General features: G+C 44.3%; 1 protein-coding gene across 3 annotated transcripts in view; it reads left to right on the top strand.

Annotated features, from left to right (window-relative positions):
• The window catches only part of SPACA1 (sperm acrosome associated 1), a 204308-nt gene that overhangs the window by 72486 nt on the left and 113209 nt on the right, over positions 1 to 18613 (top strand). For all 3 annotated transcript variants that reach the window (XM_036870908.1, XM_036870910.1, XM_036870907.1), the window contains exon 2: positions 14060 to 14167. The gene's annotated coding sequence lies outside the window, so the exon portion shown is untranslated. The remainder of the gene's footprint in view (positions 1 to 14059; positions 14168 to 18613) is intronic.

The following is an 18613-nucleotide window of genomic DNA, read 5'->3' as shown; positions in this document are numbered from 1 at the left end:
AGCAAAACAAACCGAAAAGGAAATGGGCTCCAGCTTCTCTCTTTTCATTGCCTGCCCCTTGATCAGTGAGAAAGGCCACTTCCCACTTGCTTTCCCACTCAAAGCAAGGTCTTCCTATACTGATGATGGTGTTGGAGGGAGATGGGCATTTTCACTTTCTGTTCCAGCGTTTCCACCTACAACTAACTAGGAGTCTAGTCAGAACTCCCCTTTCCCATCGGCTCTGCCTGTCCTCAATTTGGAGTAGGAGATATGAAGCCAAACTACATACTCCAATCCAGCTGTTCCCAGGAAGCCTAAACCTCCAGCAGGGGGTTATTTAGGTGGTTGCTTAGTCTATTAATAACACCGATATTGGATGTTAATGCTTGGATTCTTGTTCAGATGTCTGTTCTGGCATCTCCACAGCAGTGGAGTGGAAGATGGGTGACTGTTACTTTGGGAGCCCTAATGCTACCTTAAACCCTAATATGAGATAAGTCCAGGAATTGGGTTGACCAGATGGTTGTGTAATTTTAGCTGAGAATGGCCTATCGTCTTAAGTAGGAATGGTCCATGTGGCATTGGAGGATGCATATATGTGTGCGTGTGGTAGAGCTCTCTTTCCCATAGCTATTCAGAGCATCTGTGGGCTGAGATTCTCAAGCAGGCCATCAAAACTGCCAGACCATAAAAGCCTACATTGGCTTTGGGGGGACTCTGCCAATTTGTGCAACATCTGATAAGATGTTCCTGAATTTGTGGTCATCTATGCTATTTAATTCCCTTCCAAACCTCTTGGCCAACATCTGAAACATCTTCCACATCCTGGTCTCCCCCAGCCAGTGTGGAAACAGCTGACAGTGACCTGTCGTTGGCAGCACAGTGCTGGGAGAAATGAGACCCAAAGTTAGCATCCTTTTCAGACGTGAGGACGCATTTCAACATACATGCACAGGCAGTAGAAATATACCCAAACCGGCATTGTCCCAAATCTCACCCCTGCCCATTTAATCTTTGGAAATGGGGCCAATACCTCTCTAGGTTAGTGGTTTTGTGTCTCTTGGCAGTCATTTCCTATACTGGAAACTTCTCCGCCTCTCTCCCTTTCTAGTGGCAGACACACTAATGACTGGGATTGTTCAGGATTTCTGTGAGGGCCCCCTGAACTCTGTACCTTCTCCCGACCCCAGATGGTTCTACATGTAAAAGAGAGAGACGGTGGGATAAAGCATGGACCCTGGAGGGCTTTTCCAGCAGGAAACACATCACCAAGCTTTGTTGGCCTCCTGGCTGAGAGACGTGTTTGTTTTTATTACTAAAACTCCATATTCATAAGCAAAAACATAATAGCAACAACAATCATAATAACACAAGACTGTGCTCAGCCAAGTCTTCATTTCCTGATATGGAGGAGCAAAATGCACCCTCCCGCCTTGGCCCCCTGCTTGCATGGAGGTGAATGAGCTTTGAAAGCCCTTTGATTCTGAATGAGCAGCAGAATGAAAGGGGCTGCATTGAAAGTGAGGAGGCTGAGCCAGCTTGCTGGCCCTCCAGCATCCTCACTGAGCCCAGCGGTGAACCTTTTGGCTCTGCCACTGGCCTGCTAGTTAAATGCGACCACTGAGCAATCACTTGACAGGATTTCCAGCTTATTAAAAATGGAGTGTGGCCACCAGGGATTTGAACAGAATGGTAATAAAAGAGAACCTAATAAAAACTTAAAAACATGCACACGCACATTCCAAGGGAGTGCAATCTTAACACCACCGCACCCCCAAGATTATTTGAAGTATTTGAAGTATTTGAAGACCCAGGATGAAGAAATGAAACTAGAGCTATAACACTGAATTGTTCGCCCTGCACTTTTTTTATTTTCCAAAATTGTTTTCTCAATGAAGCATCAGTGATTGCTTGTTAGGTTGCTTATACCTAATTTACATTTTATATATTTCGAGATGTAGGCAGGCACTCGTATAGATCAGTAAAGGAATATAAACATTCAGACATTCAATAACAAAACTGTGTCTTCTAATTTTAATGAATCAAGTATGTGGCACATGTAGGAAAATCATACTGTCAGCTTCTATAACCTTGGATGGCATAGAGCTTATGACAGGGTACCATTTATCTGTCATTGCCCTCACCTGCTAATGAATAAAAATATAAAAAATAGTTTTTCTGCAAGCCTCCTGATACTGTCGTTTTGCTACTTCTCTGTGGTTTCTTCGTAGGTAACCTTAAAAGAGATCTGGTTTTCAGTGTAATGATTGAAACATGTAAGATGTCCCCCAATTTTATTATATAGGTGACTGTTTCTTGCTGCCTATTATTCAGCTACCTTTTCTACATTTTCACATTTTCCTCTGGAAGAGCAGTGCTGGCTCCCCTCTTCTGGAGCACTGAGAGACTGTTGGTGCCGTATTTATTACACCTGCTTCTCAATGTGAGTAGGGTTACAAAGAGGTCAGCATAGGGATTATTGAGTCACCCTCGGATTGGCCAGTGGTGACTGGTAGCTTCAGCAGAACATCTAGGAGTCAGATTCCAGAAGCCAGATTTTCCTTATCAGGCAGAAGGGTGCGGTGGGGAGCGCTGAGCACCAGCAGGCAGGGGACCCACCTCGCTCTCCCTCTTCTGCTAACAACTGTTTCACTTTAGACAAGACCTTTCATGTCTTTGTCCTTCTATCTCTTCATCAGGGACATGGGGGTGGGTGAGGGAGGGCTTGATAATCTCTAGGCTCGGCTTTGACACTCTGATCATTTGATTAGAGAATCAGAAAAATCTGAGAGGCTCTCCCAGGCTCGGCTAGCTCACTGCCTCATGTGATAGCAATTCTATACCAACAGCACTCCAGATAAAAGGCAACCTGGTCCAAATCAATGATAAAATGATAACTTATTTAGGGAGTGCTTTCTGTGTGGCCTCTAACACATATAACTGAAAGAAGGATCTCCACTTATTTTCTGCCCAGAGATTGAGGAAGAGGCTCCGTGCCCCTGATGAATCTAGGGACAGGACAGGAATAAAGACACAGAAGTAGAGAATGGACTTGAGGACACGGGGAAGGGAAGGGTAAGCTGGGACGACGTGAGAGAGTAGACTTATATGTACTACCAAATACAAAATAGATAGCTAGTGGGAAGCAGCCGCATAGCACAGGGAGATCAGCTCGGTGCTTTGTGACCACCTAGAGGGGTGGGATAGGGAGGATGGGAGGGAGACGCAAGAGGGAGGGGATATGGGGACATATGTATACATACAGCTGATTCACTTTGTTATACAGCAGGAACTAACACAAAATTGTAAAACAATGATACTCCAATAAAGATGTTAAAAAAAAAAAAGCAAGGGGCTGTGTGGAGGTTTGTTCACCATTATATTCCAAATGCCTAACAAGGTGCTATAGGAAGTGGATAAATATCTGTTGAATGAATGCATGAATGAAACATTCATAGGGTCTTTGTGTGGTTAAGGATATTTAAGAGATCTCTGGCTTCCTAATGGGTCAGTTTCTGATCCCAGGAAAAGCCCAACGGGACATAATTTGTAAATGAGGGGAAGGGCCAGGGAGGGAAAGGTAAAGGAAAGGAATTAACATTGCTCTGAATAATAATATGAGTCTGGCTGCATTGTGAATTAAGACTCAGGAAAATATTTCTCTTCTTCACCACTGGCAATTTCTGAGAATGAATGTTATGTGTGTGTGTGTGTGTGTGTGTGTGTGTGTGTGTAAGGAAGAGAGAGACAGAGGCAAAGACAAACAGAGATCCAAAGTTACCTGCTGACAGCAGGGGTAGGCGTGTCTTCAGCTTACCTCTTGAAGGGGAACCTACACCTCTTCTGTGTTCGGTTGCATGGCTTAAGCATGTCAAAGCCCCGACAGACACACACCTTGGGACAAAGGCCATTGTGATCTAGTCTCCTGAAGGCACCTGGTTCTTTTTTTTTTTTTTTTTAATTTTATTTATTTATTTATTTATGGCTGTGCTGGGTCTTCGTTTCTGTGCGAGGGCTTCCTCTAGTTGTGGCAAGCGGGGGCCACTCTTCATCGCGGTGCGCGGGCCTCTCACTATCGTGGCCTCTCTTGTTGCGGAGCACAGGCTCCAGACGCGCAGGCTCAGTAGTTGTGGCTCACGGGCCCAGCTGCTCCGCGGCATGTGGGATCTTCCCAGACCAGGGCTCGAACCCGTGTTCCCTGCATTGGCAGGCAGATTCTCAATCACTGCGCCACCAGGGAAGCCCCAGGCACCTGGTTCTTAATCCAGACTGAGCATCTCAGACCTGGGATGTACTGCTTCAGGAGAGGGGGATCCTGTGTGTAGAGAACGGGGTTTCTCAAAAGGTGGTCAGGGAGGAGAGCAGGTTAGAAGGAAGTTGCTTTTGAAGACAGGGGAACATGGGAGCAAAGTTAGGATCTAGGATTTCCTGAGATGTCACCGTGAAAAGTTGAACTTCTTGGGTTTTCTGGAATATAAGACAATTTATGTTTAGTGCAAGGTTGAAAAATGTTCTTTTCTTTCTGGTGAAATTTCTCTGAATTATTCTAACCTTTCAAGAGATTCAGACATTCCTACTTCTGCCATTTCAGGAGATTAGGAACAGATTAGGAAAGAATAGAAAAGTGTATTTTTATTAAAGAGAGCTTCCTTATTTGTTTGTTTTTTTGCTTACTTACCAAAGAAGCAGAATCCTACAAACTCAACTTTGGTACTTACGAAGGTCCAGGGAGGCCCAAATACATGCAATGAATCACTGTGCCCAAAGAGTGCCTGGGTTGGTTACCATTTTGATCACAATACTCTTTCAAAATCAATGCCTATAAATAAATGAGTTTCACCAAATTTTTGAGCACCTAACATTTTCATGGTGTAATTAATGTTATAGATGTGGGAAAAGCAGCTGTGGCTTCTTCAAGGACCATGCGAACTCAAGCAGTTACTATTACTCGAGGATCATTATTTGCCCAGATAATCCTGAATGCCTCTTTGGCCATAATTGGTTACTGAATTGGACCAGAATTAACAACAAAAACAGCTCAGGAAAATAAAGACCAAAGATTTTTTTCTCATTTAAAAGGAAATATTTTGGAAAACAGGAAGATTTTCTGGTGTGTCTTGCTTTTCTGGTCTCCTCATTCAGTAGGTCATCCTGAGCTCCACAGTAATTGCTGCTTACCCATGGATTATGAAGATTTGGAGAGGAAAAGCTGCCAGTCTAGAAAATTCTGCTCTTGTCTGGTAAACCAAGGAACAGAGTGCTGGTAGCTTAGAGTGTAATTCAAGCATGAAAATAGAAATTAAGTCAGGCCTGGACACTAAAAGCTGCTTTTTCCATCAGGCAAAACCATTCTTCTATAATGGTTCAACTTCTGAAGCCAGAAGTTGTTTAAATAAGAAAAACTGGTTTGGGTTGTTTCTTGATTTTTGTTGGCGTTGCTGCTAAAATGGCTTCATATTCCTTTAGAAGACATTACAGCCCCGTCTCCATAGCTTAATTTGAATATATTTTTTCAAAGGGATGAATTAATGCCCTGTTTTGTTTATAATTATAAGGATCAGTGGCTGCCCCAGGCCCCCATAAAGCCAGGGGGTCTATTTATTGAGGAAAAGAAAGCAGAAAAAAACAAGCTGCTTTGCCTGGAGGGCTTCTACAGGCTAGTGGTTTGAGAGTGGTTTCTCTCTCTAATGAGTATAATATTAAAATTAGGTGGGTTCAAGAGGTTTTATTTTTGCAGTATTTGAACTATATATACAGACATCTGCAAATGCTAATCATCTGATTTTGTGGGCACAATGCACTGTTTGTGCTCATACATATGCTGACAGAATTGGTTTTATGTACCTGCTTCTTCTCCTGTCTCAGCTTCCTTCTATCTTTTTATTTTGTTTTAATGTGCAGGCATTTGCTGAAGTGTAACCACTCAGAAAGCATCTGGGCTCACATGGATTTTAAAACTGAACCCACATTTTAAGTTTCTCACCTCTTGATCTGGATTAGAAAAAAACGAATCCATCACAGTAACCAATATTAATGGTTCTTTCACATTCCAAAATGCTTACATTTGCTCCTTGATTATAATCCTCAATTTGGAGTTTGGCTCCCTGCTTTGTCTCAGATTCCCAGGGGCCTTACAATAACGCTGAACATTTGCATAGCACTTTTAAAGCTCCTTTCAAATCATTAATTAATTAATTCATAAGATGTCTTTTCACGACTCCCATTTAATGCCTCCATAAGCAAACTGGGCCAAGCAGAGGTTAAGTGACTGGCCCAGGGCCACCTGTGGATTTGGTTAAGTCCTTTCATTCATTTTTTTTTGAATTTCCAGGAGGAAAGATACATTTTAATTCCAGTGTTCATCCAAGTTTGCAACTTCAATATGACACTATCAGGATCAGTCAGTGAACTTGGACAATCTGGGGAGATAGTTGCTCTTTGGGGAGTGTTAGGTTTTCAAGTAGAAATGAGAATGCTGTGACTTCTTTTTTTTTTTAATTAATTAATTAATTTATTTATTATAAATTTATTTTTATTTTTTGGCTGTGTTGGGTCTTCGTTTCTGTGCGAGGGCTTTCTCTAGTTATGGCAAGCGGGGGCCACTCTTCATCGCGGTGCGCGGGCCTCTCACTATCGTGGCCTCTCTTGTTGCGGAGCACAGGCTCCAGAGGCGCAGGCTCAGTAGTTGTGGCTCACGGGCCCAGTTGCTCCGCAACATATGGGATCCTCCCAGACCAGGGAGCGAACCCGCGTCCCCTGCATTGGCAGGCAGGCTCTCAACCACTGCACCACCAAGGGGAGCCCCAACTGTGACTTCTTAAGGATATGGTGACCTTCCTGATCCTCAGGCTCAAGCCAAACCTTAGAATAGAGCTGAGGTCTCCAACCTTTTCTTGATGAGGTATTTTTTGAAACTTAAGAATTAAGGCCCAGGAAGGAACTGGGATGCTGATAGTGCAAATTGAAGACAGGACAGGAAAGGCTTTGCATCTTGGTCTTCTTCCCAGGAGACCTTTCCAAAGAAGGGAAAACTGGGGTGGCAGCTGGAGTGCAGAGCAAGCAGGTAAAATTTAAGATTGATAATATGCCTTTTGCCTCTTCAGGAGCCCATTGGTGAAAATAGGAATGAGGGAACGCAGGCTGGGAAGGCTTTCCCAAACTCTCACCAAATGCCTAAGAAAATCATGCTTTTCCTCTCTGTGTCACCCCTGGGCTCTGCCTGCAGTACTCCACAGGGCTTCAGTAAAGACCTGTTTAATTGGCTGTTACCCTGAGCTCAGAATAGCATCTGAGTTGGGGAGAAAAGCTGTTGCTCTGGAAAAAAGAGCAAAGAGAAGGAGGAAAACAGAGACCCAGGGTGAGGAGGTGCATCTATGCCAGGGAAATGGACCAGAGAGAAGAGGCCAGCTCCCAGAGAGTAATAATCACTTCTGAGATAGTCACTAGGCGGCCTTTACCCAAGTGTCCTGAAAGTACTAATTGGGATGTCGTCTTGGTTTCCTGGAGCCTGCTATAACAAATTACCACCAATGTGTGGCTTAAAACAACAGACATTTATTACTTTAAAATTCTGGAGACAAGGAACCCCAAATCAAGGTGTAGTCAGTCTCAGAGGGAGAATGGGTTCCATGCTGGCGTCTGTTGGCCGCCAGCAGCCATCTTGGCTTCTGATGTATCACTCAATCTCTGTCTCCGTCTTCTCCCGGGTGTCTTCTCTCTGTGTCTGTGTGTCTCAGTCCGCCTTTTCTTTCTCTTCTAAAGACTCTAGTCATTGGATTTAGGGCCCACCCTAAGTCCAGGATGATCTCACCTCTCCTTAACTTAATCGCATCTTGCAAAGATCCTATTTCCAAAGAGGTTTCCTTCGCAGGTACAGGGGGTGAGAACTTGGAGGTATCTTTTTGGGAAACAACAATTCAACCCAAGACAGACGTCATCCTTCAAACCTTGGGTCTGGGGAGGAGCTGAACATTCTCTAGATACTGCACACCTGGGTGTCTCCTGTGAATCCAGACAGACAGACAATGAGATTTTCTGGAGGCAGAGCTGGCAAATGCTTCCTTCTACTTCTCTCCTATGCTGTTCTATCCACCCAACTCTCCAACCAACTAGAAGGAGGAATTGCTTGGAATCTCCCAAGAATCCTCACTGCATCTTGTGTGCACAAGAGAAGGGTCTACTGTGTCATTCTGTTCATGAGACCAGGCAGACACCTTCCCTTCCTCCTGGCTCTAACTCTGACTTTAGGCGCATGGTCTAGCAGGGAGGCTAGCTCTATGATTCCTGGATATAGGGGCCTTGAGGGTAGAAGATCATTCTTTCTTTGACCATGGTAATGCATAGGACACCAATCTGGGTCCTCTGGAAGTATCTTTGTATTGTCCTGATCCTCCTGTTTCGTCCCCAAATACCCCAAATCTGCTCTTTGGGGAGTTCCACAATCCTCCCAGCTACCCAAGTTAGTAACTTAGTGCTTCATCCTGGGATTTTCCTTCTCTCCTGCCCTACATCGAATCAGTCCCTGGGTCATGTTGAGTCCCCAACTTTCTATTTCCTAAGCCATCCCCTCCTTTTCATCCTCTTCAGCCCTGTTATCTTTCAGGCTCCCATCACAGTCTTGTGAACTATTAACATTGGTTGTTTATCTGGTTGGCTTGCCTCCAGCCAATCCTTCCTTTCTATCCACCTGCTACTCTACTCTACAGCAATGTTGACGCTTCTGCCGATTTTTCGGTATTCTCTTCCTTTAAATCTTCCAGTGGCTTCCCTGGCCAGATTAATGTCCAAACTCTTTAGCAGGCTACAGAGCTCTTTATGACAAACTCGACTGCTGTCCATGAAGCAGACATGCCTTCTGCTAAAAGGACCTCTGGGTGCTCCAATCTAGGTGCCTATGCACATAGCTGATAATGCCTCCACACAGCCCAGCACTTTCTCCATGTCCTCCTACTGCTAAACAATCAGCAAAACCCAAGAGACTTTACTTTTTAAACCCAGGGCATGAATATTTTTGGACCTATTTGACTTTAAAAAACTTACCCTCTTTTTTCTTCCCCTGAAATCTCATCTCCCAGAGCCTACAGTGTGTGCTGGATTGGGTTTCCTGCTTGGCAGTAGAAATCTTTTCCTCTGTGTGTTCAATCATTGGTCCCTTAACCTTTGCTTATTTGAAAATTTATCTCTAAAGCCTTATAGTTCTTCCATTTTCCCTAAAGCTTCCTGGGTTCTACCTATTCAAAATTATTTGGAGTTCTCTGAGCATTCATGCTTTCATTCGTCCATGCCTTTGCCCATGTTGTTCCCTCTTCCAGGAACACCAAGTGACCTGTGCATACCTGAGTCTTCAAACTTAGGGGTTAGGTCTTCTGACTCCCCCAGGCAAGCTGAGGACCTCCTTACGTGGCATTCCCAGGGCAGTCTAGGAAACAATGAGAACAGAACCTAGAACACCTATCCAACCTTAGAGTGGAGTTTTTAAAACTGTGTGTCAATATCCCATTAGTAGGTGGTGAAATCAATTTTTAAAATGCGATAGAACAGAAAATATCAAGTACATTGCATTTAGTAAGGGTCTGGTATGTGGACTTTTGTTGTTGCTGCTACTGTGTGTATGCGTGCGTGTGTGTGCGCATGTGTGTTCTGGGTCTAGGAGTATTTCTCACTGTAAGTCATGGGCACTAGACAGTTACTTGAGTGGCAGGATCTCGCCTGCATCATCTTTGTACGCCTTGGCCCTGGTCCAGTGTTTGCAGAGGGTTGGCAGTCAGCAAATGTTGGGTGAATGAAGTGACTCAGTGCAGCTGTGAGAATCCTGCACAAAGTTCTCAACACATTCTCAGCAGACCAAGAAGAGTCGTGACAAAACACTGAGGATTCTAGAACCACTTGCTGGCCCTACCCATGTCTGCAAATAGTCAAAGCCAGAAGTGCGGAGTGAGTCATGCCTGTGTCTTCTGCGGGTTACAACTCAGCTCGTATTTATTTAGCATCTACCTCTTTGCCACATGCCATCTCATTTAATCTTTGAAAAATGCTGCAGTCACGAAATTCCTTTTTTTAGTGTGTGACACTGCGGCACAAAGAGGGTTAAATGTTGCTTCGAGCTGTACCACAAACAAGGGCTGCTTGAATTTGCACCTTCTATCACGTAGGTGAGAGTTTGTTCTTTTGTCTCAGGAGGTGTATAGGTCAGGAGTGTGGCAGCTTCTGGAAGGCTGTGGAGGAGTGTTAGTGTGGAGGAACAGGGCAGGAGGGCCACTTACTCAGTTGCGGCACTGAGGAAACAGCCACGCAGAGAAGAAAAACATTACCACACATGGGTGACAAAGACTCGTAAGGCCTGCAAAGAAGTGATTTGAGGAGGCGGGTCAAAGGACCATTAACCAAAAAGCAGAAGACATGGCTGTCTAAGTATGACGGGAAGGATTTGTCATACAGTTGTACCGTCACGGATGAGAGCCATCGGCAGCTGTGCGCGCTGCTCATACATTAAACCCACAATTGTGGAGATTGATTTGGGAGCCTGGTCCCTGAAGCCCTCTCCTGCCTGCCTTCACCTGCCTGCTCCCTCCTCCCTCCCCCCTCCCCCTCCCCCCTGCCTGCTCCTCCCCCCGGCCCCCCCAGCCCACCTCCTACTTCCATCTGGATGCCTCCGAACAGATGTGGACAGAGCCATATGCTCCACGGCTCTGACTCACACTGCTGTGCTTCTAGGTTGGCTCACGTGGGCTTACGATTAGTGTTTATTGTTATCATCTCCAAGTCAGATGGTGGTGATGGTTATCGACTTGCCCAATGCAAATCTCTCTGTTAATTAGGAGCCTTGCACACAACGAAAGGAATTCACTGAAAGACGAATACAAAATATTTGTACTTATTCATCTAAAGCAGGCAAGTACACATAAAAAAGAACGAAATAATGCCATCTGCAGCAACGTGGATGGACCTAGAGATTATCCTACTAAGTAAGTCAGAAAGAGAAAGACAAATACTGTATGATATCACTTATATGTGGAATCTAAAAACATGACACAAATGAACCTATCTATGAAACAGAAACAGACTCACAGGCATAGAGAACAGACTTGTGGTTGCCAAGGGGAGGGGTGGGGGAGGGTTGGATTGGGAGTTTGGGGTTAGCAGATGTAAACTATTATATATGGAATGGATAAACAACAAGGTCCTACTGTATAGCACATGGATCTATATTCAATATCCTGTAATAAACCATAATGGAAAAGAATATGAAAAAGAATATATATATATAAGTGACTCACTTTTTTGTTTACCAGAAACTAACACAGCATTGTAAAGCAACTATATTTCAATCAAATAAATTTAAAAAATAAAAATAAGATGGCCAATTACAAGACTGTGTCTTTGGCTCTGTCCTGTTGAACATTTTTATCAGGGACTTGGATCAAGACATAAAAGACCCGCTGATCACATTTGCAGTTGGCATGAAGCTGGGGAGGACGGCTAATAGGCTAGCTAAGAAGACTAGATTTTTAAAAGATCTTGACAAGTGGAGCGAAAGGCCAAAACCAACACAAAAAATTTAATAAAAAGAAATTTAAGGTCCTGCACTTAGAGTAAAAAAAAATCTGCTTTAAAAGCACATAGGCGGGACGGAAGAGATCTATCTTTGTAACAGTTTTAAAGAAAACAAGTAAGGACTCTAGCCCCAATATGAATTAACCACAAAGGGGATGAGAGTTAGGTGTCCAAATAGAAGCACAGTCAGTGTCGTTCCCAGTGAGCCCTGTACAGGCCCAGCCACATCTGCAGGACTTTGGGTGTCTGGCACATTTAAAATAAAAATCAGAGTATGTGTCACTTACTGATTGAAAATTCTTTTACCAAATTCCTCTTCAAAAATTACCCGACTAACAAGGGTTAACTGCAGCTAATGAAACATGATTAGGTGTATTTGAAAAACCAATATTTTCTCCTTCCAACATTCCCCTAAACCAGGTAACTCATCTAAATAGCCTCTGGTGCATTTTCCCACACTGTTATTCATGCTGATATAAATACGTCAAAACAAATCCATATGCATATGAGATTTTCAAGGTAATTGTTTTTTGTAAAGCGGATCCCGCAAAACCCATTACTCTCCAACTTTCTTTCTTCAATTAAGGATACACCATCAACACCTCTCTGGGTTAATGTGTATAGATAGATCTAAAGTATTAAGAAATAATGCTTTTGGCTTCCCTGGTGGCGCAGTGGTTAAGAATCTGCCTGCCAATGCAGGGGACACGGGTTCGAGCCCTGGTCTGGGAAGATCCCACATGCCGCGGAGCAACTAAGCCCGTGAGCCACAACTACTGAGCCTGCGTGTCTGGAGCCTGTGCTCCGCAACAAGAGAGGCCGCGACAGTGAGAGGCCCGCGCACCGCGATGAGGAGTGGCCCCCGCTCGCCGCAACTGGAGAAAGCCCTCGCACAGAAACGAGGACCCAACACAGCCATAAATAAATAAATTAATTAATTAATTAAAAAGAAATAATGCTTAATAGTCTATGATATGGATGTACTACTATTTATTCAGTCTTTCTCGCTGTCACATTTTAAGAGGCATACTGGCAAATAGGGGAGGCGATGGCTTTCCGGGGTGGGAAGATGGAAGATGGGGCTAGAAGCCATGACGTACAAAGAAGGAAGCATCCAGAGATATTTAACTGGGAGAATGGTAGGTGGGTGGCTGAAGGCGAGGGTGGGTTGAGGTCATTAATTAATACTGGGGTTTTTCTCAACTGAACTGGTAAGTCAGTGATTCCACGTTTAGTGTTGGGTTGCTTGTCAGGACAGGGCTAAGGAAGGGGAGAGGGCAGGACCCTGCTTCCTTCCGGTGGTTGGAGGGCTGCGCAAAACAACAGCTTTGGGCTTCCCTGGTGGCGCAGTGGTTGAGAGTCTGCCTGCCAATGCAGGGGACACGGGTTCGAGCCCTGGTCTGGGAAGATCCCACATGCTGCAGAGCAGCTGGGCCCGTGAGCCGCAACTACTGAGCCTGCGCGTCTGGAGCCTGTGCTCCGCAGCAAGAGAGGCCGCGACAGTGAGAGGCCCGCGCACCGCGATGAAGAGTGGCCCCCGCTCGCCGCAACTGGAGAAAGCCCTCGCACAGAAACGAAGACCCAACACAGCCATAAATAAATAAATAAAAATAAATAAATTTAAAAAAAAAACAAAAAAAAACAACAACAGCTTTGGGGTTAACAAGCCCACCCCCATCCCCGGTCCCCAGAGAGCTGGCGGGCGCGGAGCCACCTCCTCAGTAAGCACATTATAAAAACATTAGGTGACAATAATAAAAATAATGACATTAAAAAGAAAAATCATTGTAGAAACCAAACAAACCCAGCCCTAGAGCTGAGACGGGCACCGGCCGGGATGTTGTTGGCATGCTCCGGAGAAATTTGATTTCGATGAATTTCATTGTCAATGTCACGGGGGCATGAATCACCCTCCGCCGCCCTTTCTCATCATACCGCAGATTTAGGGAACATGGCATTAGAGAGATAAAGAGGTTCACAAACAGCATCAGCCAGGAGTCCCCCTGGGCCCCGTGGCGGCGCTGGACGCAGGCAGAAGGCAGTTCTCGGCGGTTATGGGTCCATAAATCTGAAAGCAGTTGAACCCCTGCGGGGTTTGAAGCAGTCAAGCCTGAGACCAGAGCCGGAGCTTTTCAGCCTCCGCAGCCTCCCTTCCCCCCTCCCCACCCCCCCGCAGACCACCTGACTGAGGGCTGAGGAATGAGTTTCTCACTGTGAAGCAAGGGGGCCTGGCAAAGCCGGTGCTGCAGCTCCCAGTAGGCCTCCGGGCTCCATCTCCTCATTCCCCGAACGTTCTCTCCCGAGATGCGGAGAAAGCCACTTGCCCCGGCAGAGGCACATGGCCGGTGCCAGCCTGGGTCCTGCAGGCGGCCCTGGGCGGATGCTTCCGTCTGGTGGTCGGCAGTCCCTGCCACTCCTGGAACCATGCTCTCGCTTTATGTTTTAATGAGCATGTAGTTGATCCTTCACTGGGTGCCAGGCTCTCCACATGGGTAACTGCTCCATCCTCCCGCCCATCTGGCAGGTACTGCTATGGCGTCACTCAGCTGTCCAGGGCTTGAACTCCAGCATCTGTACCCTTTCTGTGAAGAACTGATGATGGCATGGATGCAACTAGAGATGATCATACTAAGTGAGTAAGTCAGAATGAGAAAGACAAATACCATATGATATCACTTATATGTGGAATCTACAATATGACATAAATGAACCTATCTATGAAACAGAAACAAACTCAAGGATATAGAGAATATACTGGTGGTTGCTGAGGAGGAGAGGGTTGGGGGAGGGTAGGAGTGGGATTTGGGGATTAGCAGATGCAAACTGGTATATGTAGAAAACAACAAGGTCCTACTGTAGAGCGCAGGGAACTATACTGTATTCAATATCCTGTGATAAGCCATAATGGGAAAGAATATGGAAAAGAATGTATATATATGTATGACTGAGTCACTTTGCTGTAGAGCAGTAATTAACACGACATTGTAAATCAACTACTCTTCAATAAAAAATAAATTTAAAAAAAGAGTTGATGATGGCAATTCTAAGTGAAGTCAGACAAAGATCATAGGATATCACATATGTGGAATGTAAAAAAAATGATACAAATGAACCGATTTACAAAACAGAAATAGACTCACAGACATAGAAAACAAACTTATGGTTACCAAAGGGGAAAGGGGAAGAGGGATAAATTAGGAGCTTGGGATTAACAGACACACACTACTATATATAAAATAGATAAACAACAAGGACCTACTGTATGGCATAGGGAACTATATTCAATATCTTATAATAACCTATAAGGGAAAAGGATCTGAAAAAGCACACATATCTGTCTATCTATCTAGATATATATCTGAATCACTCTGCTGTATACCTGAAACTAACACAACATGGTAAATCAACTCTACTTCAATTAAAAAAAAAAAGTGTTGATGATGGCACATTGTAATGGGAAGGGTCCATGAGAAGTGAGCCTTCTTAAAGCCCATGCTTTCTCTCTTCTGATTATAAACCCAACCAATTTCATATGTTCCTCTTCAAAATGCTCAAGCTACCCTCATTTACCTAGAGTTCATCACAACCCTCAAGGTTGCTTAGGGAATGGCGGACCTGTTTTATTCATACCAGTGCATCAGACTATTACTGTCCACACAGGTAACTGAAACAGGACCTGGAAATTAGAACTAGAAAAATCCACAGGGTATGGAGGTTGACTGCCTCATGGTGGCATTTTTCAGATAACAGGGCCCACTGATGTTTTTTTTCATGGAGAGACAGTGAGGAACAGTGGCCAGGAATAGTCATTCAACTTGAATTCTGGAGTCTTATGACTTGGTTTTACCCGTGACATTGAGTTACTTAACTGTGCACAAGATAGTGATAATAGCAAGATGAAATGAGATCTTGTCGATAGCGTGCCCAGCCCAGCGCCTTGCACCAAGTAGGTTCCTGTAACTGTTGTCTACTGTGGGTGTTATGTTGTCCTCGGGTACAGAGATGACACTGCAGAGGCACTATCGTTAAGATGTGCACTTGGAGTTGTTTTTCCTGTTGTAGGAATGTGCTGTAGTCAATCCATTTTTGCTCATAAATCTGGCATCTGTTGGGGGAATCATCTGGAAACTGCATGGCCTGGGCAGAGAGAGGCATGTCAGGTAGAGAATGATCCCAGCCTGTGAGATCCAGGAGACCTGGTTCCCAGTCCCGACTGGGAAGGACGGATGCTAAAGAAACAATAAACAAGGTGCTTTAACCCACTGTAGTTCCTCTGTCCTCACCTGTAACGTGGGGATAATAAGTATTTATCTCACATGGTTTTATAAGAATGAAATGTGATAACCCTGTCTAGTACAGTGCACCACAAGTAGTCATCACTCCGTAAATATTAACCAGCACTATATAACATTATCAACCTCAAAATTCCAACTTTGGTGTCCCGATTTTAAAAACAGAGAAACTGAGATACAGAAGAAAATGGCTTGCCCTCGATAACCCAGAGGGCCAAGTACAGTGCCAAGAGAAAAGCTGACATTTTTATTTCCTGTTCAGATTTTTAGCTACAGTATTCACAGAGGCTTCTGTCTGAGGGCCCAGGGTTTTAGACATTGTTTCAGCCTATTGTTCAGCAGGCAGAGTTCGGCTGGGGCTCAGGCAGGAGGAGAGTGAGGAAGAATTGTCTGAGATCCTCGGGAACGAGCTCTTCTAGTCTTTGAGGAAGAAATGAGAAGTACTCTTGAACCACTCTTCCACAGGGCTTCCATATACAACGTCTTTGAGCCTGTGGCTCAGGAGAAAAGAGCAGGGGAAGCTATTCAGGAGGGAAATGATTTTACATAAAAGTCATGTTTGGCAGCTATCACAGTGTGCAAGAAATAAATACTTCTTAAAACAGAAGGCGAAGGCACATGTCTCTGGAAATTTAGAAATGTTCCTAAGAGTGATCTAGATGAAGAGTCTATAGGAGGAGACATGAGAATACTCTGTACAGAATCACTCATGCTGAACGTGAGCTCAGAAACCCGAACTCGCTGAGGTCCTAATACATGCGCAGGAAACCGCCGAAGAAGCCTATTGGATCATAGCTACGAGCCTGGACTTGTTGCCCCAGATTGATACCAGTATCCCTATAGGTAGTCCCCTTACATCTTGGTGATTGCATCTAATGTTTAATAAGCTAGTAATTAATGATTTTTATGGTTTATTATTTTCATATACAATTCCAGAAAGAAAAGAAGTAAAAAAAAATCCTTAACATTTTTAGCTTAGAGAGTGTTTGGAAATAACTGAATGTGTATTAAGCAATATTTTTGATAGAAGTATGTTTTCCTCTCCTTTCATCCTTCTGTTCCTCCCTCCGTCCCTCTCTTTATTTTATTTCTAGAGAGAATGGCATAGGTTTGCCTAAACACCCAAATAACCCTTTCTCGCTTTATCTGACCTATTCGTCTTATGCATGTGTTTTTCATAAGTGTGGAGAATTTTCCTGCTTTCTTTCTTCGAAGCGTCCTTTTGTGGGTGTTTGGAGGATTGCGTGGTTAAAGAACGTTTTGAGAAGGACTAAGGAGTCCGACACACAGATTATGGCCTTGGGGAGGGACCTCTCTGTGCCTCAGCTGCCTCATCCCCACCACCGACACGGGGTAAGAATGAACTAGTTCACATCCCAGACTAGATTCCTGGGTCCCTAGGAACGTCTTCTATGAAAGGCCTCCTCCTTCCCTTTCTCCAGGCACACGGCACCCCTGAGGCACTTTGGAAGCAGTGCCTTGGGAGACCAGCAGGTGGCACACGGGAACCAGAATACACACGCCTTGGCCCAGGACAAAGAGATGGGCGAGGAGGTGGATTTAGTGCAAGGTCAGCTGGCTGAGTTCCTCAGTCTTGAGGTGTTGAATGCTGCCCACGAAGACCCCCAAATCATGCATGACTGCACGACCTAAATGATTAAAAGGCAGGGAGGGCAAGATAAGAACAACACTAAAGGGTGGGGACGTTATAGTCGTTCTTTTAACCTCTCCTAATCCTCTCTCTTAGCCTGAGTTACCTGCCACGAGGATTGTGAGCTAAAGGACATAGGGTAGATAAAGCAACACGCCTAGTGTGAAGAGCTCAACATCGGTAGCTGTAAAATAATTATAATCTGGTTGGTTTGAACACAATCCAGTGGTATTATTTAGGCATTTCTGATTCATATAGTGGTTGCATTTAGGTGTTTCTGATTCATTGATGTGTTCATTCATTTTTTTCAACCAAAGACTGTATATGGAACTCCTACTCTGGACCTGGCACAGGGCTTGGGCACATGAAGGTAAATAAGACCCACGTTCAGCTCTCCAGGAAAATAAAGCAATTCACTTGGCTAAATTGATAGAAAGGTGGGTGTTGGGTTTCATTTAAAACCAGCAATTTAGCCTAATAACCAGTACACTTAACTGAGTAGGTCAGTGTTGGGATAATGGTTTGGACGGTGGGAAAGTTAGGACAGTAGCATGAGGGGGGAAAGTTAGGACAGTAGCATGGGGGAGAAAAGGACCATGGGGCCATTTATAAACCAGAAGATTCAGTTATACATATACAGATATCTATTCTTTTTCAGATTCTTTTCCATTATACGTTATTACAATATATCGATATTATAGTTCCTTGTAATATACTGTAGGTCCTTGTTGTTTATTTTATAAATAGTAGTGTGTATCAGTTAATCCCAAACTCCTAATTTATCCCTCCCTCACCCCTGCTTTCCCCTTTGGTAACCCAGAATCATTTCTTATATTAAAATAATCAATATGTTCACACATTTTATTCAACCCTCCTCCTTTAGTTGGATCTACTGTCAACTCCTTAGCTTGTAGAAAACAATATTTTGAGGAGATCTAACCTTTTAATAATATACGTGGTACATGAAGTGTTAATTTTATAGAGAACAGTGCTCAGTTTTTCCCTGTTTCCAGAGTAGGAGAGGAGAGGACCCTTAACTAGAACAAGGGGAATAGAAAGGATTTGTTGGCACTGAGAACCGTGAATCGCCACGTGCTACCCCCTCCCAGAAGATGGGCATTGTTTTGGTTGAATG

The sequence above is a fragment of the Balaenoptera musculus genome, chromosome 12 (genome assembly GCF_009873245.2).
Source record: "Balaenoptera musculus isolate JJ_BM4_2016_0621 chromosome 12, mBalMus1.pri.v3, whole genome shotgun sequence".
NCBI classification, from domain to species: domain Eukaryota; kingdom Metazoa; phylum Chordata; class Mammalia; order Artiodactyla; family Balaenopteridae; genus Balaenoptera; species Balaenoptera musculus.
This window is presented reverse-complemented; position numbering and strand designations above follow the sequence as displayed.